The sequence below is a fragment of the Pecten maximus genome, chromosome 1 (assembly GCF_902652985.1).
Source record: "Pecten maximus chromosome 1, xPecMax1.1, whole genome shotgun sequence".
Lineage (NCBI taxonomy): Eukaryota > Metazoa > Mollusca > Bivalvia > Pectinida > Pectinidae > Pecten > Pecten maximus.
Genome location: NC_047015.1, coordinates 52,341,975 through 52,348,286, shown reverse-complemented (window position 1 = coordinate 52,348,286; position 6,312 = coordinate 52,341,975).

Sequence of the window (6,312 nt, the reverse complement as noted above, 5' to 3'; positions counted from 1 at the left end):
CTAGATTGGGAGGTGCTACACCCGAAATGACATGATCTTTCATATTGAATTTCAAAAAAAAAATAAAGTGCAGGAAAACCTACCATATTTGTGTGTGGTTTGCTTGTAGCCTGCCTATACTGTAAACCATTGGTATATCTTTCTTTAATGAAATTTATATTTTGATCTTATAATGTGTACGCAGAAAGTTGTTGGGAAAAAAACCCAAAACAATGACAATAAAAGCTTTAGGTTTTTTTTGTTTTTTTTAAAATTATGTGTACGCACTTGCGTACCCGCGTATAGGAAGCTACGCCCCTAGTGTATTGGTTAACAAGTAACATAAAACAATTCTATACAACGCCGGGTTTATTAGCGTGGCGTCCCTTCCATTTACCTTTCAATACAGTGCTTTCGTCAAGGAAAAAAGCGGGACAGACAAAATATTGCCCTCTTGTACATAAAACCGATAAAGGGGAGGATAAAAAAACGACATATATGTTGTCTAACTATTATGGACAAGAACGAAAGACACAACCCCTACAGCATGCTTTTACCTCGCACGTCATACTCCCTACAAAAATAGTTGATTCCAATTCTTCTCCCCTGTCATTTTCCGTGTAGTCAGGCCAGTCTGTGCTATATACAACATACCGTAACGCGTGCTGCTTGCTATTATAGCTTTCAATACGAACGCGCTTTGCATGTTTGTCGGATATAAAACACTATCAGAATGACCATGTAGCAATCATTCTGAACTCTGATCTGCTTGGAAACACCAAGAATGCTGTAAAACTGTCTTATACATCAAAATAATAATATCTCGTTAGATCAAATGTTTCTTTTATCTATTCTTGAATCACGTCTGTCGAAAATTAACCGATTAAAATTATCCATGGGATATACTGTTTACTTACAACATGTACGCAATATGTTCACATGGTATTAAGTGTGTATGTCACTAGTGCGTTTAACGGCGTGGATATTATATTTTGAAGAATGTACGGAAAATGCTTTTCAAAATTTTAATGTTATAATTTGTTTTATGTATTAAAAGGGGATCGAGTAAGATATTATATTTTTCTCTTGTTTTTTTTGGCCCCGGATATGACGCGATAGGTGGCGTTACTGGTCAAGATGAAGCATGTGATCGGTCAATGAAGCGGTAAAGGCAAAATGCAGATATGCAGTTGAAAACGAAACAAAGTTAAGATTGAATGTAAGCTGAATAAGCGGATGTATTTTTTTTCAAATGACACATTAATCAAATCATATTCCTGATTCAAATGCAGTCTTATTATCACCAAAAATGATTCAAACTGATTTGTTATCATTGCTGAAACGTGTTAGATCATTAATTTATTTCACCAGCAGTTTAACATTATAACCACCAGCATTAAAACTATGCCATTTATCTTTTTAAAGATATTTCTTGTTTAAATTTTTGTTTGTTTGTTGTTTTTTTTTTGCTGTTTTTGTTTAAGAAATCAGTGTGATGTCTTACCTTGTTTGCCAGTAATAGTGAGAAATTTTCTTAAAATGACTGTTTTTAAATAAATACTACATTGTATGGATAGAGTAAGTCTGGAATCATTATCACAGGACAATAGACTATCAAAACAAGACAAAAGACAAGAAAGCATTGTGGTAACATAGAAATAGAGTAAAGGTTATAAAACATGTTGTCTTTAAAATATTAGGAAGGTATTTTTCGAGCAGATCAAAGATTCTTGTAAAGGACACTTTTGCATTTGCGAGAAGAAAGTTTTCAGGAATTTTCGTCAAAGACTGAGTTTGTCTTCTTGATGTTTTGCATTACGCTGTGACGGAAAATGTTGCTAGATGAAAATTATGGTTTCATTTGGTTAATTATTGATTTAAATCATATCAACAGCTAAGCTAATATAAGTTTGATAACTTGTGCCCAATTCCCATGTATATATTAAGATACAATAAAATATGTTTAAATCAACAGCTAAGGTCATTAAAGGACGGCCTTCTGTGCGTGCGATGTGCATGCGTGAGGTGGTTGCGTATGTGATTTTGGAGGCTACATTATGTTCGTGTTAAGTCTCCTTGCCGATTTATAGTGTTACAATGATGGAAATGTATTAATGGTACAACTGTCACAGACAAAATGCTATCGCGCTGATAATGTTAAATTAACCTCAATATACATTCAATCATTATAGACATTGAAGGCGGGCCAACTTATACCGAAATCCACTGACGTTGTCACTTAGCAACTTGCATATCAGAAAATCCCAAACAGGTGGCCCTGTCGTTTCCGAAAATGCCAGTTTGTCAGCTCAAAGAAAAACGCCTTTTCTCAAGTGTGCAACAAATTCGATAATACACCTGCTTTGCACAAAAGACACAAGCAATAGTGTGGCCAATGAGATTAAGACCTCCCAATCGGCTTCTGGCAATCAGACAGAAAAAAATCTCTATAGCCTTTTGTTTTGTTGACTATAACACTGAATTTTATGTATGCATGTATGATAAAGATATTACTCCCTAGAGCCCTTTATTTTTTCTCTTCCAAATGTGTCTCCGCTTTCCATTGTCTTCCATTTTCTAGATCCTTTATTTGCGAATTTTACCAAATAACTTGATTGTATTCTGAAAAACCATAGCTATTTTTGCAAAACCACAAGTTTGCCCACAAATTTCAGTCACGTTATGGCTCATGGTAAACGAATGTACACTTTACCAATAAATAAGAAGCCGATTGGCTTTAACGGTCTCTTAAGTTTCTTATATATATACCCGATACTTGATCATTTTTGACACCGACCATCAGCCCCTGGGGGTCAGTTGAGGTCAATAGTCGCATACCAGCAAACTGTCTTCCAAAACTGGTAATTCCAAAAAAAAAAAAAAAAAAAAGATTTTGTTATATAATAATTATATAACTTGTTCTCCTCCAATAGGGTAAACTTGATACCCTAGGGTCATGAAATTCACAATTTTGGTATAGCACTTTAAGACTCTTCCATCTATTAAAACTATTTGATTCAATCTTATTTGATCATTGATACTTTTTTTTTTAATTCAAGCTATAGCTAGTTTGACCCTTTTTGGTCCCACCCATAAAGCCCCTGGGGATCAGTCAAGGCCATCATGTATATACCATCAAACTGTGATCCTATGCTGATATTGTTGATCAAGTTAGAATGAATTCTTAAAGACATGAAATAAATGATGGTTTCCCAATATAAACTATAGTAAAGTTTAACCCCTCCCCAGGGACAAACGTGAGACCCCAAGGTCATGATATTCACAAATATGATAAAGCACCTTAAGACCCTGCCAACTAAGAATATTTTTTATTCTACCTGTCTTGAGTCTTAAGAAGAAGATTTTTGAAATTTCAGCTAATTTTACCCTTTTTGGCCCCATCCATCAGCCACTTGTTGTCAGTCAGGGTCAACATGTGCATACCGTCAAAGTGTCATCCCATAGTTATAATGCTAATCAAGTTAGAATTGATTCCAATAGAAATCCAACAAATCATAGTGAAAAAATATGATTTTCCTATATAAACTTTAGTAAAGTTTAACACCTCCCAGGGGCAAAAATGAGACCTCAGGATAATGAAATTCACAATTTAAGTTAAGCACCTTAAGATGATCGCAAAAGGTCAACTGAGACTTCGTCTCCGTTGGCCTAAACATATAACTTTTTTTGTCTTTCCTTATCGACTTATATTTCTTAATGCAATATACATGTTTATACAAATATAGTCATAGCTATCTTCTACTTTAGTCAAACGTTTAACCGACGATGACGACTGACAAATGCAAACACAAGGAAATGACGTTGAAAGAGTCACATTTTGAAAATTAGCTAAGGCGGTGACAACGGAACCACTAGGGCTATCAACAAATCCTGCGTTCTTCATGACCCTGCATCTTAGGGAAACTTGTGTTGTTTTTTCGCCACCAAATACCGACATTTGCCACGGATATCGAGATAATGGGAGCAAGTCTTTGAATATCGAATCAATACGGACATGTAAATACTGAAGGAATATTTACATCATGTATATGAGAAGCAGGTGTGCTACTATCTAGTAATGGGAAATTAACCATTTGGAAATTGAAATCTTAACGCTTATCGCATAGCTTATATATATATACGTATATATCGAAGTAAGAGGTTGGTGTTGAAGAGTTTTGAATGTTCTTAAGTTAAAGTCCTATATTTGATCGACATGGTTAATGAAAGCTTTGTTATTTAGAGATAACACATCGTCCGTCAATATGTAGGTGATATAAAAGTGTTATTTTTTTTTGCTAATTCCTTTTGCCTGTTCTGATAAGGTCGCTAATTGAATCAGTCTCTTGAAAACAATATCATGTCAGCCAACAGAGTTTGTTCCCATGGGTATGCCAATAAGCTGATGGAAGAACTGTTTGATAGTTTTAAATTTGTGCTACGTGTACCAACTGAAATGCAAACCATGTTCTTGTCAGATGTTTTTTTTTCTGTACAGCCATTTTTTACGTTATGACAGATATTGTCATTGGAAGCCTCTCTGAACTGTGCACCAAAGCTCACTGTAACTGGAGACCACGGCAGATGACATGTTCAATATCAGAAAAAAGATGGACATTACACTGTGACTTAATCTAAAATCATTTGATTAAATGACAACAAATTTGCCTGTCAATCATCGAACCTTTATTTTCTAAACATAATTTCACAGCAATTACTCCGGTTTGTGTTCGCAGAAATGTATGGCGGCCCTGATGAGGTCGGCGAATGATCATTCATATCCAGCATTGTCTGCTTATATTGAAATGCTTTTGATATCTGCAATGAAAAACATGTCGCATTTCGTGCATATAAACACTTCCTCAATTCAAACAAATCCATATAAATAAAATACGAAATGTACTTTAAGAATAACATTTTTCCCTTCTTGGGGAGAAGTCTCTCTTCAGGGAACCAAATGTCATTGTAAGAGGAAGCACGCCAGATAAAGCGTCATGATCAAAGTGACCTGGGGACAAGCCATTTCAGACCCGTTACTGTTCAATCAACGCAGATAAGTTTGCCAGGATAGCAAGACGTCACTCAGCGAGGTATTTCAATTGCGGCCGCTCTTCATCAGCTGTCGATTACATGTCAGTATGCTAACCTATTCCAGAATCATTTGTCGCGGTTTTGTACGAACCATCGATAGCCTTTGTCCACGCAGCCAACATTCGTTCCAAACTCGTGTAAACACTATTAAACTCTCATGACATACCAAGACAAGATAAAAGCCCTCTGCCGGGATTAACCACTGACTGTTATTCGAAAGTCTATGGATTGTAAAAACAACATTATATGCCTTTAAGGACATACTACCTTTTGGGATATGGTTTTTATATGCAAATGGACATACCGGAAAACGTGTATGTCTTTTTAACGAGGAAAATTTTCTGACTCGTTGGTATTTATGGCCAATAAAAGTTTAGGATTTCAGAATGAATTTTCGATATAGGTTGCAATTTGATTCTGAAGGTTGGTGGTGGTCGTTCGGATGAAGGGGAGGGAATCTAGTAGAATGAATAACTATCTTATCATGCAATCCCACATACGTGTATAAAGATTTTACCAGTGATATATCTAATGTGACAAAAAGCAATGACTCACATTTAGAAATTAAACAAAAGCGTTGTTTCAAGATTGGCAAGCATCTAGGACCTCGATTGAGAAATATTTTTTTTTTATGTACAAGCTATGTCCTCCACCTTTTACAGTGGAACTTCGTTAACTCGAACTAGGATTACTCGAATACCCCGCTTAACTCGAAGTACCTCGCCGGTCCCGGCCGAATTCTCTCTTTATCTTAGTAAAAAAAACTCGGAAAATTCGAATTCGGATAACTCGAAAAACTCGGATAATACGAAGTAAAAATTTGGTCCCAACAATAAAAATCCTACTTGAAATGTTCGAATAACTCGAAGTATAATTTTCGTCGATCGGTGGCAAACGCCGACATTTTTTAAGAGCTAAATTCCGTTTGTAATACTGAACATATCGGCACTACTAACTTACATGCTATTATAAGTGTTTCATAAATTCATAAAAGAAATTGTCGGTTGAATCTTATAACAACAAGTCTTGGTGATAAAAAGTACTTCTTTCCTTACATCAGGTAATTTCCCAAGGCGGTCGCCGATATCAGTACACACGATAGTCAACAACTCATCTACCCGTTCGCTCAAGCGGAACTAATCTCTGACACACCGGTAGATCTACCCGGCTGATGTTTTTACAGGTGTAGAAATGACACAGTCACCGGCGCCTATTAAATCTTCAAGCTGCTGAAACAATAGC